Source organism: Idiotropiscis lumnitzeri, chromosome 1 (genome assembly GCF_059441095.1).
Source record: "Idiotropiscis lumnitzeri isolate Australia: NSW breed Sydney's pygmy pipehorse chromosome 1, RoL_Ilum_1.0, whole genome shotgun sequence".
Classification (NCBI taxonomy): domain Eukaryota; kingdom Metazoa; phylum Chordata; class Actinopteri; order Syngnathiformes; family Syngnathidae; genus Idiotropiscis; species Idiotropiscis lumnitzeri.
In genome coordinates, this window is record NC_142391.1 from 16,171,089 (window position 1) to 16,189,266 (window position 18,178).

Consider the following 18,178-nt stretch of genomic DNA (forward strand, 5'->3'; position numbering starts at 1 on the left):
CTTTCCCTCCCTGCACTTTCCTGCAACTTGCTTTTTACTCGGTAACATCGCTAACCTCAATAACATCTCTTTCCCTCCGTCCCTCTCGACCCAGCAGCTATCGTGTCCTTCATTTTCTGTCTAGTCTTGGAGCAGTGTTCGCCATACATGCATGGACTGTTCAAAAGTGGTTTATTTGTGGGAAAGAAAAAGGTTGTCTCACTTACAGTAAAGAAAAAAAAGTCTTGAAAAAAATACAATTTGAAGCCAGTAACAGCCAGGCCACCATTTTCATAGACCTGCACCTGTGGCTTGATGCAAATGCCAGCGTATCCTGATTTTCGTATTGCTGCAAGGCTCGCTCCGTGTACATGCCAATTGGAAGACCTGTCTCTGCTATGCTGGGGGTTCCAGCGTAGGGAGAGGACGTCCTTGGAGATGCACCCTGCTGAGTGACCATTTGGCGGCAGAAAGTTTGTCTAAACTTATGCCCCTTCAGACCACGTCTTAATAATGGCGTTGCTGGTCTAACACAAATTGGGTAAATTTGCTCAGGGCACAGCGACAGACAGATTTTGAGCTTTGTGGATCTATTCTGTTTGTTGAGTTGTGACTCTCGTGTGTGACTTGTGGACCACTTTCAAGGAATTGAAAGGAGCCACGTTGATTAGCCGTGATTGAATTCGGTCTTTACCACTATCACTGCTGCGCAGCATTGCTTCTCGCAGATCCGCCGGCCTGCACTTGTCTCTGAAATGACAAACATTGGAACTTAAGCAGGAATTGTCAATCAGATCTTTCTCAGTCACCTGCATTCACCTTTTGGTTTGACACAAAGCAAAGCTCTAGTGATCGTGATATTCAAGCAGGTCCATTCCCCCATCTTGCTTGTTTATCAGTCTAGACGTTAGTGTACGATCGCTACTGAGCAACAGTCGGGGTAAAATATTTTTCAATCAGTTCAAATCAAATTCTTGAGCCGCATCACACCATCAAATTGATTTTATGATTATAATTCTTTGCACAGTGATATAGTCAAATGAATTTTAGGCTTAAGAAAAACATTTTGATGGTTTTCTCTTGTGAATGGAAGACTACAAAATGATCAACTGAGACGTCTTTAATGATCGACTTCATTATTACTGGCCTCCCCACGATGGCTCCCAATAAATCGGAGTATTTTGTTTAAAAATATTATTTGCTGGTTGACCTCATTCTACTTTCTCGAGCTTTTCCACCAACGCTGTCCCAGACGCCTGCAGACAGATCACTTCTTGTTGTCCGAAGCGCAAACTTAGTGGAAATGGAGTCTTTCCTGTCGTAACGCGCATACTCTGCAATGAATTGACTTCGCCCCCACATTCACACACACACCCACACACGCGCACACACACCCCCGCGCACACACACTAGATTCAACTCGCCGCACCCTGCTTGCGTTCAGATCCCGTTTGTTCTCCTTGGCGTTCTCAGACCATATATGAGAGTTGGCAGTTTTGGGTTGAATTTTATGCATGCTTTATTTACCCCATTATTGATGTTCAACATGTTTCCCAAATATGTTGTTTGTTATGTGCTTCATAAATAAATTTGATTGGAACTGCATTGGACATTATGACGTAAAACCTTCAACTCACAATTTAGCAACATGATTAGATGAAACTCATTAGACTGTGAACTGAACAGGTGTACCTAATGAAGAGTCTACTGAGTATTCGATAATTAATGAAATTTTTAATTCGGGGACATGGCTCCACTTTGGTTTATTGGTTTAACAATGAATTAATTGTGCTGAATTGGCATTAACATCGCCAAATAAGAAGTGGAATTTACTAATACAGTATCGGATGCCCAAAGGGTGTCTGTGTCCCAAACCACCAGAGTAGTTATCATGTCTTCCTCAACAGCCTGGCAGCATTGTTGCAAATATCTGTTTGTTTTTCATCTGATCAAAAAAAAAAAATAAGACAACAAAAAAAAAGGGGTATGCCATTTCATTTGATTTCTGCCTTGAGCAAGATGGAAATAATGTGCCGGATGTAAATGAATTAAGCAGAATGGAGACTTACACCATTGAATGTTACTCAAACATTTTGATATGGTCATTGATTTATTTGAAATTGTTATTTCATTGGACATTACAAAAAGCATGAGCCTACTGTAAGTTTCCCCGGTAAGCAGCCTGCAGCTGCAGAGACACCCCTGGAGTGCAGGCAAATGAATAGATTCGCACCTCTTGTCCACTTAGAAATGAACCAAATTTGTAATCTAATAATGATGGTAACTCATCTGAATTATCAATGTCTGCATGTGTGGGCAAATAAAGAAATCATATGATGAAACATCACAATTTCGTAGGAATACATATTTTTGGGTGATTTGAGCTACAAATAATGTTGCTCAAAGTCACGAGCTCACCTGCACCCCTAATATGGATAAGTGGTATGAATGGATGTTTTTTTTTTTTTAATATGTCTCAAGCTTAAACTGTTGGCTACGAAAAAACTTTTTAATCATACACACAGTTGTCACGTCTAATAATGCCAACAATTTGGCTGCTCTGCTTTCATTAAAACACAGAACCAATGAATTACTCTGATAACAAATGTTGACATGAGGTGACAAATGCGTCCCTTATCTGCCTATTCTTCATCTCTTAACCCCCATGTATGATTTTGGAAATGTGTCTCACTAAACAGTGACCAAAAGCAAAACGCACATGCAGAGGACAGTGATGTGTGAGCTCATGCATGACGGCAATTTGAAATTGGACGGTTTGCACAACCAGTGGTGTATTTCAACAGCAAATTCCGAATGTTACCATCCGAGCGTTGTTGGAGCTTTTGGAAACAGCACGTCACCCGAGGACCAGTGCCGCCTTCCACTGTACTATTTCACGTTGTGTGCTCTTTATTCAACCAAGAATAGGGAAAAAGCTTTACTTATAAGCAAGCAGACCATCTATTAGTGTGCATCGTGCATTCCTTTCAAATATGGCCATGCCAGAAAAGAATACGTGTGTGAGAGCCCATTTCAGGACACACCAAAATGTGTCTGTGTATTAAATGCAGTGCACATATTTCGCATGAGCCCGCCCCCCCATCATCTCTTGTCTGCCGCTCTCGCCCTCCCTCCATCGCTTCCGTGGGCCCGTGGGAAGAGCAGAGTCTGGGAGCAGACAGTCTGCAGCCCTAAATATATGTAGAAGAGGGAGAAGGGGAAGGGAGGGCACATTAGCAGGCAGAGGAGCAAGAGAGAGCGAATGAAGGGATGCAAGAAAGGAGGGTGGGAGGGAGGGAGACATACTGAGTGTTGGAGGACATACATTGCACAGTGTACAGAGAGACTCACATCCACAGAACAAGGAGTGAGAGGGAAGCAAAGCAGAGAGGGAGCATTTGGGGTTTCAACTCACATCCCTCCTCCTCCTCGGAGAAAACACATGCTCACACACTCTCCGACTCTCTCTCTCTCTCTCCCTCTCTCTTTCTCCCTGACACACACGCACATGCACAGACACACACGCACGCACACACACACGCAGACAGAATTGCTTTAGGGTATACCAGTCGGCTTTGGCAATCCTTCCCTTTGTTGTTTCAGCTATTGGTTAGTCTCGGCAGCAGCGTGGCGTGTGCCTCTATCGTTGGGGAGGGTGTTTGTGTTTGTGGAGTCTACGAGGCAGTGTATGAAAGGATGCAGCTAACAGGAGCCGGGTAAGTCCGTTCCTTCCTTCCTTCCTTCCTTTCCTGCCTTTCTTCATGTTCGCTTCCCTCCACCGCCTGTGCACATTGGCTACATAAAGCGCTCATCTCTCTCTTCCTCAGCCTCTTTCTCAGTCTGCTTGACACCGTCTCCTCCCAACTGTGCTCTCTCCATCCTCGCTTCCCTTGCCCGCCTTCCTCTACTCGCTCACTCGCTCACTCTCCCTCGCTCCCTCTCTTCAGGCTGTGCCTCATTGGTGTGTCCTGATTTCCCTTTTTCCATTAGGCGCCGGGCCCATTGGTTGCCCGCCTTCCAACCATTATCTCCACTCGTCCAGCTCTGTGTCATCCTGTCTCTCTCCACTCTGCCTCCTCACATTCCCGGTCATTACTGAAGTCGTTTAAAAAAAAAAAAAAGAGTTTGCATGCAATGCGGGAGCAGAAGTTTGCATTGTGCACGTTAAATGAATTGGGGGAGAAGTAAAGGGAAGACTCTCAGAAAGAAGAGGAAGCACATTTTGGAGAAAAGTTTAAAGAGAAGACTGCAGCTGGTAGGTAACTTGCCCTTGTTTGTGCTTTCTTCTCATCCAAAGAGTTGGAAAATGCAAAGTGATCTTTATATTTGTGAGGGAAAGCAACACATGGCGAAGTTATTTGCTGTATTGTTAGTTGCACTGTTGTGTGTTCTTACTGGTGGTTCTTTTGACAGTAAGTTTCCTCACTTGAAAATAACCAGAATCATGCAGATGAATGAAGACGTTTAGAGACACTGAACATTTCAAAGTTTGTTTTGAAAGTTTTGTCTTTCTATAATGGATGAGTGAACAACTCCATGCAAACGCTCTGTGTTTTGATTGTCATTTACAAATTGCCTTCTGCAGAATTTGTGTTGTTTTCAGGCTTTGATGAAAAAAGATTTTTTGCAGTGGGACTTTTGTGTTTATGTGTGTGTCATATCTTGTGTATTCACAGCTGAAAGTCAAATTGTTTTATTCTGTAAAGATAAACAAAGTCAGCTGCTTATGTTTTATCTCCGTCGCCCGCAAATTGTTTGGATGCAACAAGAGTTGCGCTCCTAAAATGTGAGGAATAGTTAATAGAAATTGTATAGAAACCTATCAATTTGACCATATTATAAACTTGGATTAATTAAAATCAAGTAATTAATTGGATGCAAAAGTGTGAAAAAAAAATATTTATTATTGTAAAATTGACTTTTTTCCCTTGCACCCTGCACACTCACCATGCGGGGGACAGCTGACTTGGCATAAAGTGAGACCACATTCTTTAGGGTCGTCCTCCTCCGGTAATGTCTTGCTTGTTAAGCGGAGACTGGTGTTTTCGTGCGGAGAATGTGTGCATGTGGAGTGCCGCCACAGTGCCTGATGTGCTTTGCGGCGGACAGGAAGACGGGCCACTGTGATTACATTAGAGAGGGAAATCACGCTACTCTGCTTGTACTGAGAGCAACATTACAGGGGGACACCCAGACACCCACCGCCCCTAGCCCCCTGTGTGTGTGCGTGTGTGTCTCACTCTGGCCACTCACAAGCACAACTTTCTGGTCCGAGCTCCAATGTATCACTTTGCCTTTAGTTCCACTTTCGACCTTTATACTCATTCGGATTGAAATACAAATTAATGATAAGCCAGATAGAAGACAGACAATCAAGTTAAATGAGCGAGTGTCTTTACTCCAGCCTTGCGTGCCAGAAAAAGTGAGTCCACTCTCCTCTTCCACTGCAGCCTAATGAATTGCAAAAAGTCTGTCAGGGGGATCCCCTGCATGCAAACAGCAGTGGGTGCTTAGTTGTTTTTGGTGTAGATCTCACATGCGTTCATGAGCCTCTGATGCATCTCTTTGTGAACATAAAGAATGTTTAGTTGCGCTTTAGTGTTCAGGCCATTTTGAAGTGACTATTTTGACTATTATGTCGATTGAACTTAATTGCACTTTTCTCCATCTTTGCCATCGTCAGTCGTAGAAATTTAGGATGAAAAACTTGCTGAATTTGACAAGAGACAAAGTGACATATGCAGGCAAACGGCAAAGTAAACGGCATCATCGTGCCGATCATGTTGAGCTAAACTTTGCTCTTTACTCTGATTGGCTGCTACGATAATCAACGAATTCTCAGTCATGTTTAGCGCACGGCAAAGATGACGTTACCGCATTGGCGATGTGAAAGATGATAGAGTGGGGTGGTGTTTCTCTGAATGCACTGGAACCACCAACATTTTATGACTTGTGCACAGTTGAATGTACAATAAGTGTATGTAAAACTTATTTAAATGTTAATTATCACTGAATACTTCCAATGCTTATTTATTTTTGATTATTCAGTGAGAGTCTATTTCTAAGTCGAATGAAATAACTCATGCACAGTCAAATGAGATTCCATCAAAGACATGCACCAAAAGTGTTCCATTTACAAAGTCATGGATGGTAAATGTGTTTTATTGCGTTTGTGGTTGTATTATCCCCTTTTGTGAGACAGAATTTTAGATAAGAACACCTTGATGAAGTTGTGGCCAATGAGTGCATGTCTGCTACATGAACACGAATCCTTGTGAAACTTTGAGAATCTACCTGGGGAATCAACTTGCTCTTCCAGTCTTCCCAGCGACGTGGTTAGGCAAGGGCAGAGCGGGGATTGATCCATCTGAGCAGACACAATGTCAATACTGATGTCTGCTCAGTGTGAGATGTGGCTGCTCTCGTGTCCTTCACCAAATCCCCCTGCAACGTTTGATATATAGCCGCCATGAATTAAGCCACCTTCATTATTTACTTCTATCCTTACTCAGAAGCATTAAATAACAATTAGAATGAATTGTAACCAAAACTATTTTTATAGCGGATACATGAGATGTGACTGAATTTGCATTAATCATGCTGCCATCTACAATTTATACAGTTTGGTTCTGTTAAAAAAAATAAATAAATAAAAAGCATTGTTTGGCCTTTTTTGAGGACGCACGTTATGTGCTGTCCCGGAGCCAATTTTAGCTTGTCGCCATGAAATGACATCCAGTATGAGTCAAAGATAAGACGATAGGTTTAATCTGGGGACTATCCTTGCATCTGCCTGTTCTTTGTATCTAACGTTGGTAACCAGACTGGAATTGTTACGTGCGCATCCCTCCTGAGATAGCATGGGAGTCCACCATGCACACACACCTCCGTGACTCTCCTCGGGGAAAACATGATCTATCTCCTGGTGGGCAGGCCAATTAAAAACCAATCAGGCTGCATGAAGTGCGCTGGTAATGGGAAAGCCACAGTGGTGGAAGTGGGGCTGATAAATGGACACTTTCACCTTGTGGCATAACAGCCTCCCACCAGCATCCATCACCCTCAGGGACAAGGCTCTCCTACACGCCACTCGCAGCCGCTCTGCAATATACTGTACACTCACTGACCACAACATCAGGGACAACTGCAAGATCTAATACAGAAACTACTTGTGCAAGGCAGTCTTTTGTGACATCGCCAAAGTTAATTTTTTGTGGATTTAGAACTGGGGTACGTCATACTCATTTACAGATTGGACCATTTTGGTGATGGCGCTTGCTGTTGTTGCTCTTTATCTGCATTGGGTTGTCTAATCAAATTGTAGCAAGGAGCTCAGTAGATGGAAATGAACTACCAACGCAAGAGTTTATCATGATGCTAAAGTCCAATATAAACCAGCCTAACTTAATAACACTAATCATAACATGCGGTACATTGATGATTGGAAGCAAGTTTTTATGATTTTTAGTGATGTGGGAAGTGGGTGGTGCTTTCATTTTGACTCAAGCAGCAAAACGAACAAAGCCGCGCGCAGTTTTGTTAGTCATTTCACAGTATTTTTGATATTAATGGAAGGTGTCGTCAATTGGTCTGTAACTTTTGCATTTTTGCGGGAACAAGCAAGAGCAAAAAGATCAACTAAATCCCTTGGATGCATTTTAATTCAGATGATTTGTCTCCAGTGGGAAAACACTCTTGTCTGCTGCTGATATTTACATGCTTTTGATGGATGTGTCAAGTTGTTGGGTGCAAACTTGACATGTGTACTATTTAAAGCATCCTTGCTAAATACAAGTGGAAACACAGTTTTCGTATCTTTGCCCCCGGTGACAATGTAAGGCCGCTGAAAAGAAAACTATTAAAGAGTGTGTGAGGGGATTCATTCCATTTCAGAAGCTGCTGTGACCTACTTCACACAGCCAGGCAGCTGTAAATAAGGATTTTCATAACCTGGTTTAGCCTTTTCCCATCGGAAACACTACCGCGTCTTGAAGATTGTTGTAAAGAGCACCGGAGTCGCTGTTTTGAGTGTCGCTATGATATCATCAAAGCGCTGACCTCGAGACTGGGGGAGTTGTTTTCAGGCCATTACATTTACTTTTTATTTTAGAATGAACAGAAGCTTGGAGAATCAAGCCCAAATAGAAAAGGAAGGTGCTCATTCAGGCAGGTTGATTCCTGCAGCCTGTTATGAACTGTGTTCCGGTCATACTATTCAAGAGCAAAACAAAACAAAATTAAACTAGCAAGTTCAATATGAATGTCAAAGAATCACCGGACAAGTCAAATCTGAACGGCATCCAAACTGGCCCTTAAGTCTCTCTGGATCTCAGCTCGGCCAGTCATGCGAAAGTGGTGTGATATTGGCAAATGATTACTAAACAGACATCCATTATTCAACATGGCAATTGGAGAGGTCACAATCTCCTTATTTATGCTTGCTCCATAAATCTGATTTGTCACTTTTGATCGCTCTCTCCGTCATGTCGGCAATATTGGGTGAATATTACAATGTTTGATGGGTAATTGACGATGGCATGCGACAGCGGTCAAGACGAATGGACACTCTACGGACGCAGTCAGGGGGAAGGGGGGGTTGTACTGGAGGTGAGTCAGACGAGGCAACATCGGGGCACCATAAAAGGGAGGAAAACACTGACAATTGTGAAGGCCCAAGACTGACTGACTGTTTTTTTTTTCTTTTCTAGTATGGTTTCACTATGTCAAATCTGTGTTTTTATTTGCAGGCTTTAACGCTTGAGCTCATGTTTGCATATAAATTTGAGCCAAATCCTTTTGAAGTGGAGACAGCAAGGCATGGGAAAGAATAGGATCCGGAATGTGTATTGACTAAAGAGGACATTGGAGTGCGCCGTATTTGTTTCAGTCACCACTCAGAGTGGTTATTGTTATAGACAATGGAATAAATGATTCTTATGATCACATTGTTATTGCCACGGACAATGAAACAGACAATTTGAATGAACGTATTATCCACGCTGTTTCCGTGGCTGCTGTGACATTTTTTTGTTCAAACATCCAACTTTTGTGAATAAATGAAAATTGAATTAAAAGTAGAGGGTGTGAGGTGGTTTGGTCAAGCATGAGCCTGGAAGGGTGAATGTCTTATTGGTGTCTGTGTGCGAGGCCTGTGTGACAGCACTGGGAGGAGGCAGCCAGGCAGACATGATGTGCTCTGAGCCGCAGCGTCTCTGTGAGGGTGGCCTGACCTCTGCCTTCAGCTTCGCTTCACAGGACAGCAGCAAATGAGAGGTGTCATTGCATGACAGCAGCGCAGTCCCTCTTTAGGACTGACGGCTCTCGCAACACACATGCGCAAGCATGGAGTCCCAATGTGCAAATGGGCCGGCACATATGTACACGAGCATGCATGTCGAGGTGAACGCTTTGCCACCGAGTTAGGGATTCAGTCGACGTAAAAATATTGACAGATACACAAGCTACTCTAGAGCAGTACTCTGTCACAAATATAAACTATGGTGCTGCTTTGTTTGAGGAACATTGATAGGAATTGCATTTTGGCCATTTTTAAGCTTAAATCTTGCTTTGACCAGCTCCAGTCAGACAACAATCTGGCATTGCTTTTAAAGGGTAAATCGTGCACAATTCCATGCATCCATCCATCCATAAATGATTTTTTTTTGTTCAGGATTGCAAAGATGTTTGCCATACGTTAACCAAATATTTTAATGGTCTTTGGAATAAGAAAAACTATTGAATAAAATTTGACAAAAAAACTTGACATTCATTGCTTTCCCAAACTCTCGCAAACATTCACTGCTTAATACAATATGTGCTTTATCACCTTGTTTACCAAAAAAGACAAAATCTGCATGACTACAGATCCGGCACCTATCTGCCTGTCAATATCACGCTCCATTTTTCCTTCACTTGAGGCATGATCCAACCCCTAACCCAAACCATTTTCCTACTGAGGATCGTGGTCTCAAATTGGAAGGCGCTGAGCCTCATCCCAACCAGTTCTTGGCTGTGAACTGATCTAGCGGGTTGTTGAAAGTCACAACTGGATGACACCAAAAGAACCACATCTGCAAAAAGCAGAGATGTTATACTGAGCCCACCAAACCGGACCCCATTGTCGTATTGGCTGCGTCCACAAACGTTATTGGTGACAGACGGCAGCCTTGGTAGAGTCCAACACTACTGGAAAAAAAAATCACTCAATTCCTGCAATGCGATCCAACATCTGGCACTGGTCTTACAGGAATGGTGCCACCTGTTTCGGTGTGTCCGATACCCCACACTCATGAATCAAAGAACTCCACAAGGTGGTAGCCATTGAGCCCCACATCCAGACCTGGCTAACTCGTGCCCAGATTTGGGTAATCCAAAGTCCAATTACTTGACCATAGGGGGTACTTGAGCCATGCTTTGTCTAGTTCCTCACCTAGGACCCGTTTACCTCTAGCAGGTGCATAAAGCCCCAGACAACTTAGATCCTAGCAATCTTTAATACACACAAATCCCTTCACCACAATATGGTGACAGCTCTTTGTAATTTCATATTTTGTGTTTTGGTTATTAACACTCATTTGCTTCCAGCCCTGGTTAGATATATATATATATATATATATATATATATATATATATATATATATATATATATATATATATATATATATATATATTTATTTATTTTTTAATTTTTTTTGTTGTAATTTGCAGTGACAGACTGTTCTACATCACATGCCTCTATTTGATAACTAAATGAAATGAATATATCAGAATCTCTTCCATGTATAACGCATTGCAGTTTTGTTTCAATCGAAACAACGCATCATTGTTCCTATAATGGCAACATTTTTCACCTCATTAGATTGTTGAACTGCACATGTGTATTTAGGACTTATCTTGTGTGAGAGAGGACTCAAACTAGAGCACAGCCACCTGCCACCTGGAGACCTCCTCATGCAAAACCACTGACAAGGCAACTTTGAGCCTTCATGCTAAGTCCCTCCAAGACACAAACACTTGCACGCAGGCACGCACACGATTATCCTCATGTACCCTCTTCTTGCTTGTCCTCCCTTTGCTCCCTCTGTCAAGCTCCTTTATCTCAGCCTGACTGTCTCCCAGAATCCTGTGCATCTCTCTTTTTCTCTCCAGCGCCCTACCCCCTGAGCCATTTTGCTCTGCTGCCAGTGCTGCCATGCATCTTGATTGTTATACTGGTTTCCGCAGCAGGATTTCCCCCCGTCCTGCTGGATGATTAGTTCAAATGACTATTAGTGGTGGGTGGTGATGCAACTTTTCCCTTCATTTTTCATCTCAGTTCAGCAGTTAACGAGGGGGCCGGATCACGTATTTACTGATATCAAGACGGGTGCTATGGCTTCTCATATCCTCTCCAATCCTCATCAATTGCACCCGGCTTTCCCATGCATAATGAATCGGATGAACAGACAAGAATGTCAAAGTGTGTGGTGCTCTGCTGCAAAACGCAGAAGGAATAGAAGCGGCACACTCAGAAGAGGATTCTCGCCCACTTTTCATTGCTCAAATGTATTCAGGTCATTGCCAGGGTCTCGTTTAGCACACGGCTTTGCTTTTTTTTTTTTTTTTTTTCCTCGTGCTGAGCTCCTGCATCATGTTCACTCGGCTAGAACCTGTGTACCCCGGTCCTGAATTAAAAGCGCTACACATTTTAGCTCTTTAGTCTCAGCCCTCGCCGCCCCTCGCTTCCCCGACCAAGGTACTGCCCTGCTCATGTAAGTGACCTAATTTTCCTGCTCGTCCCAGCATTTTCTGATATGAGCTGTTCCAAAATAGAATGGCTACAGCAAAGCGTGGCTTTGCTCATTTCCATCTTGCATAACAGGAACCAAACACACCCTCCTCGTCCTCCTCCTTCCTCTCCCCTCCACGCATACCCCAACCTCTTCCTTAGTTCAGTAGCAAGATGGCACATCCTCTCACAGGCTTAATATCATCTCCCCCCTCACAGTGAGAGGAAGTTGGTGTTATTATGGATTTAATGAATTCATTTTCTTTGCACATTATATATCATCTCTATATTACCTCTCTTGCAATGTGTGCAGCAGTAGTTAGAATACTAAATCCTCCTTTCCACGATCATTATATTTTATTTCAATCCAATGCAATAATTCATTATCTTCAGTATTTTCAGAGGGGACCAAAATGAATGATCTTGCTGTCAGACTTTTGGCATTTCCCAATTTGTGTGTCAATACTGTAGCTGCTTGCCAATTCATTTGCTCCACCGATACATTTGAAGCCCAATAATGTCATACCACAAAAAGGCTGTCCCAATTAGAGCTTCTTTCAAACACAGCTTTCTATTACTGATTTTGCAGGATGCGTTGCTACTTTCCTTTGCGGCCTCCCATATTCCAGAATATTCTCAACATTATTCATGTGCCAATTGTTTTGAGAAATAAAAAAAAAGTATATAAAATATGGTTGTCACCCAGTTGAAACTTAACGGCTTATTAGCTTTGATTGGAAGGTCAGAAATAGATTCTAATGTAACCCCAAATTCACCGTCAAGGGTAGCAACAAATTGCTGAAACAAGAAATCTTCCCAAGGAAGGACTGTTCATGGGGTGACAGCGCTTTCATCTCTGTGGGCTGTGTCTGGCATACCGCTTTTGGTTTTGGAATGGCATGAACACAACAAAGGGAAGTTGTTCTCAGGCAAAGCTTGCAGGCCATTACCAGAAAGAAAGAAAATAGAATTCTCAATGCTGTATTGCATCCCATCGCCTGTTTACGCTGTGTCCGATACTAAGTTGCAACGTTTACATAGCCGTCAGAGCCATTGATCTCCCGCCTACACACACCAAGTTTACTGTTCCAAATCATACAGACGTTGACTCAACCTGTGTCTGCTAAGTAAGAAATTACGTGGCAACAACTGGACCAGATACACTAGATTCAGACAAATATTTTTTTAAACACAATTTTCGATATTGTACTGAATGTCGCCGTGCCGATAACATTGGAGCAGTCCCACATTGATACTGTGGAGAGCTCCTTTGACTGAGTCACGTATATTTCTGGCTCTTGCCAGGTTAGTACATCGTAACCCCTTTCTAAAATCTCAATTAAGATGCTATAACGGTAAAACCGCCATAAGTGCCGTAGCTACTCCCCGTTGTTGCGTTGGCTGTAGATGGAGATAATGAGAAGTAGGGGCTTGAGAGCACAATCATTATTTTAGTCATGGCAACAGTGCTTCTTAACGTGGTCTGTAGGGCACCTCAACAAAGCTAATGTAGAGAAATGGAAACAGATGGAAGGCATGATTATTTGATCTGCAAAGACCTCTTGGTGGGCTTTGTAGTAGCTGGACTAGACTGCTCAGAGGCAAGTGAATGTGTGTGCGTGTGTCTTAATGTGCGAGGGTGTGGGTGGTTGTTGTGTGGATGCGTGCGTGCATGCGAGATCTTGCTTGTATGCCCATCTGTTTGCGTGTTCAAATGCTCATCTAATAACAATAAAATGATTTGTCACACACTTTCAACATATGCCATTCTAATTACGATAGAACACTGACGGTGATGCAGGTCGAAAGTGGGAAGAAAGCCCGTTCTGACCTTTCTTTTGCCACATGCCTGGCATCTGGAGTTCCTTTGTTTCTTGCAGTGCCCATACTGTGTTGTCCAGTGAAATGGATGACTGCTATAAAGCTTTGCACCTGTGGGCTACATTAAGACGAGATTCGCATATGACTATCAGGTCTCAAAGCTTCCCTCCTACACATACTTATTCTGTACTGTATAAACTGCGGCTCCATTTGCATGCATTTGTCTGCTTGATTGCCTCTGCTCACACTAGTCCTCTTTCCTTTCAGGACTCTTCCCTTAGCAAGGGATCAATTAACACATTAAACATTCGTATGCATACGACGATACTCGTGTATGCTTCCGAGAGAATTTGTTCATCTGTCGTTATATAGCTAACTGTTTGTTGATCTGCTGAATGCAACACCCAACAATTGACTCGCAGATAAAACAGGGACGCACATGTGCACTTTGACCAAACATGCAGCCTCTCATATAATCCCTGTTTGCCAAACGCAAACATACGCAGACATCCAAAGGGGTACATTATCACATGTGATCCCCCTGCCACGCGCTGGCTTGGAGGACATGGCCGGCTGGTGTGTGCGTGACTGGCGGCCCACACCTGTCAACAGTACTCCATGGGTCGGGTTCTGATTCTATCTGACAGCCTGGCTGATATTGTAGAATGTGTGCGTGTGTGTTCCCTGACCGTTTGAATGAGTCACTGTTATGCCTCCGCTGTTATGTTCCCCAGAGGACCCTGTCTGACTGGTAGTTTTAGACTGTGTGCGTTTGTCGATGTGTCTTTGTGCATGTGTGTTCGGCCTTTATTAACAGCTGGCCTCTTACTCATGCAATAAAAAAAAAAAAGTTCAACCATCACTTTCTTAGCGATCTGGTCTACAGAAGGGTTTGCACCATGCCTCTGCAACCAACCCAAACATGATGCCCTCAAACGCTCACACTGTTTTTGCATCGTGCATTTTTCTGCCTGAGCTAAAATGATTCATTGTAGTGTAGAATTTTGTGCTTTAACCTCTTGCACATCACGTGGCCAATAGATCTAGCTCCCCTGGTTGCTCTCAGACGTCATTCTTCAATTATGGCTGCCACCGTCCAAGTATTGTGAAGCAGTTGTACCCTCCAGTGATTTTCAGCGGCGCATGCACTTGGCTGAAATATTCAGCTGGGCTCCCTACATTACCTTGCATGTATAATTACCGGATATGCTGCCTGCTGCTGATAACTCTCCCAAACAATGTTTGAAGGGAGGAGGGGGCGATGAATCCCCAATGAAGTGTGAAAAAGACTGATTAAAATTGCCATGGTCAAAAGCCAGCACACCAATGTGTTCTGCTCTTGTGGGCCAGGGGAGATGTGGAGACAGACTCTGCTGTGCTCTCAATGCTTTGGAAATTTCTCTGTATTATTATTTTTGCGGGGGCTTGTTGTTTGATTTTTATTCACATTTGATGCTGGCCGTTTTTTGGTATTTTCAAATATATGTCCTGACAAATTAGTCATGATAAAAAAAAAACAAGTTTCCAGTATTTCTTTTTGCAGCATACGGTGCAGTCGCTTTTAGCGATGTTTGGGGCTTGCATAAGACTGTGTTCTTAAGATACAATTGTGAGCGCTTTTGGGACCTAGAGCCTTATTTTCATGCCTAGCGCTAGTCAAATGCAAAGTGCAGTCTAACAGTGTGGACTTTTCATTCATTTAGTATTTTTTGTTGATGGGAGCAGCCAGAAAGGGATGTTTGTGCCATTGTAGGAGAGAACACAGCCAGCTTCTTTCCCGGCCAATGGAAGCGGCTCCCCTTTTGTCCCTTTAAATTCAGCGCAGAAGATCAGCGCATGCATTGTAGATTTAAAAAGAAGCTCTCCACTTGCGGATGATGTAAAGTTGGCCACTGTGGATAGGCACTTCCCTCGCCGATTGTCCATCTGTGCGTGACAACACAGATCGGTGTAGCAGGATTACCAAAAAAATATTTGAACAATTTCTGTGGGCTCATTTAATGTGATTTTTTTCTTGTTTGTTTGCTTGCTTTGTGACTTGTTAACTCAGGGGTGGGCAAATTATATAAATAAACCTTGTCAATGTTTTATTTTCTAAATACTGTGGTTTTTCAAAGACATTTATATTGTTGGAAAGCTTTTGTTCACTTTCATTTAAAATTAAATTTATCAAAACACTCCATCCATCTCCTCCTGGACTGGCCCCTCTGTCAAATTTCAGAACCCATTGTGACCCGCCAATCAAAAAGTTTGCCCACACCTGAGTTAACAGCATTACAGAATCACCACTAAATAGCTTTTATTGTATTGTTTTTAACATATTTTTGGTTGAAGTGTGGGAAATGGGCCAGTTGCATTTTAGTACATTTAGGTGTGGATCCTATATTCCATTTATTTTGTTAATATTTTGCCATATGTTTCTTAATTGTTTGAACTATCTGCAAGAAACAAGCATAGTGGCAGGAGGTGGTGAGCTATAAAGTGTTTCAGTTTGGTCTAAATTTGGATTCTTGGGCATTGTGCTGTGCTAAGTGGCATTTTAGGTCATTGCGATGTGAGGACATATACCCTTACTTTTCTACAATGCGCTTGCTGATACAAATGTCTGTGTGTGTTTGTGTGGATGAGAGCCCAGGCGCCTGGGAGCCTATTTGCAGGGAGGAAGGAGGGCTCGACGGCGTGTGGGCGTCAAGCTCAGGGCACCTAATTACAGCAACGTCTCCCACAGCCTGCCTGCGTCTCCCTCAGCCCCCCGTGTTTGGGTGCATTTTCCCTGGCAGAGTCACATGATACTCACCCCGTATCTCTGAAGCTTTGGTCTCAGGAGGACCCCACCTCAGCACAAAGCAGCGCCACGACTGATTAGCCATCCTAAATGAGATCCCCAGCTAGCAGGCTAGATGCTCGCTCTCTTTGTTGACAGTTGTCGTTTAGCTTCTTAGTCTAATCCGTTGATTTCTATATGATGTCTTAAAAAATCTTTAGGGACCTCATTTGGGCTATGTGAGGAACTAGTTCAGGCACATTCTGGCGAATCGCGCCTCTCTGCCCAAACGGCATCAAGAGTGGGCTTTTGTATGATCTATTTCATTCTTTTGGTACACTGGTGATGTACAGTTCACTAATTGGTGGTTGTTAGGGAGCTTTCTGGAAGAGGCTGCTTCACCCTTTCCTCCCCAAAAGGACAGCAGTTTGCTTTTATCTCATTTCAGAGGCTGAAAATGCAGAGACACTATGGAAGAAAGAGATTGCCTGTAATGGCAATGAGTTATTCATTTATTAGGTTATTTACCAATAGTTGAATCGAGGCACAGTGGTTAAAATTGGGGACACTGCTTGTTGCTTTTGTGATGTCTACCCAATTATTGGCTGAGGACGACAGAGTGACTAGCAAGAGATGGACTTTGTTGGAAGGAGAGGGAAAGAAACAAAGGCTGACACAGATAACATCCATCAGTGTCGCAGCAACATGGCCAGGTTTATCATTCTAAAAAGAGGGATACCCACACACCCCTCCCATCCGTTCTCTCGCTGTAGCATTCCCTCCGAAAAGCTGGGAACCAATAACTGGGCCAACCCACATCAGGGATTAGCTATCAGGCTGCAGAGGACTTTGAATGTGCGCATAGCAAGATGTGTGCTTCATGTGGGAACGACTGTAAACACACACAAAGGTGTCAGAGAGAAGAAAGACACAAAGCGAGATAGATGGGCTTCCCTCTGCGCTCCACACCGTTTCATGGGAGATATTTTAATATGATATGTTACAAAGGGAATGCTCTATTGCTGCATTACATGGAGAATACTGATTTTAACATTTGATGCCTTGATATGCAGGAGATATCGGATAACAAAGGATGTTCAACTCAAAAACTGACCGAAGAATGAGGTTAACGAACATGCAGCGTTTTAAGTTTGGACTGGCTTGACTCTCTCTCCCAGCCTGGAGAAAAAAAACGAATTGTGTCACTTCAACCATGAAGTGTAAATCCAGCCTTAAATAAACGTCATTTTCGGCCTTGTAATTAACTGTGTGTGCAAGAGGAACAGTCTTTTGTTTATGGATCTGTACGAAAATTGTTCGTTTTCCTATACTCCACCTGTGGACAACAGTGCAGCTCGAAAGCCAGTAAAACGAGCATCGACCTGTACAGGTTTTTTTTTTTTTAAATTTCAAAAATGCGTAATTTCAACAACCCTTGCGCCATGCATTCCCCTTCCATCTGTCTCTCGTTCCCTCTCAGCATCTCCCCTTTTCTTTTGTTCTTGGTCCATTAGAGTTGTCCTTGACTAGCAAGCAAGTGAGTGTATTGCATCCTTTAGTTGAGAGGAGCCATTCAAACCCTCCTTTGCTCTCCTGTTGTGGCAAGAATAGGAGCCGGTATGGGTGGTCGACCTCCAAATGGGTTCGTGGCAAAATGGAAGAAAAAGCCTTTTTTAATTGAGAAAACATCTTGCACGCTGTGAATGAGACCGGGTGAATCAGGAAGTTTCTCGAGCTTTAAGAATCTTGTTTTGACAGACAGTAAATAAAATACATTGTCTGATTATAGGGAAAGATGGTCTCGCATGATCACTATTAGTTAATATTAATCGAAGACTTTGTTTTTT

The 18,178-nt window shown here is 43.0% G+C and overlaps 1 protein-coding gene across 6 annotated transcripts in view; it reads left to right on the plus strand.

The window, feature by feature from the left end:
• Nucleotides 1–3,304: 3,304 nt before the first annotated feature.
• Nucleotides 3,305–18,178, plus strand: part of myt1lb (myelin transcription factor 1-like, b) — a 105,780-nt gene continuing 90,906 nt past the window's right edge. For 2 of the 6 annotated variants that reach the window (XM_088288648.1, XM_088288844.1), the window contains exons 1-2: nucleotides 3,306–3,695; nucleotides 3,970–4,234. The gene's annotated coding sequence lies outside the window, so the exon portion shown is untranslated. Of the gene's footprint in view, nucleotides 3,696–3,969; nucleotides 4,235–18,178 lie in introns of all 6 variants that reach the window. The other 4 variants (XM_088288816.1, XM_088288751.1, XM_088288904.1 and 1 more) reach the window with 3 other exon arrangements.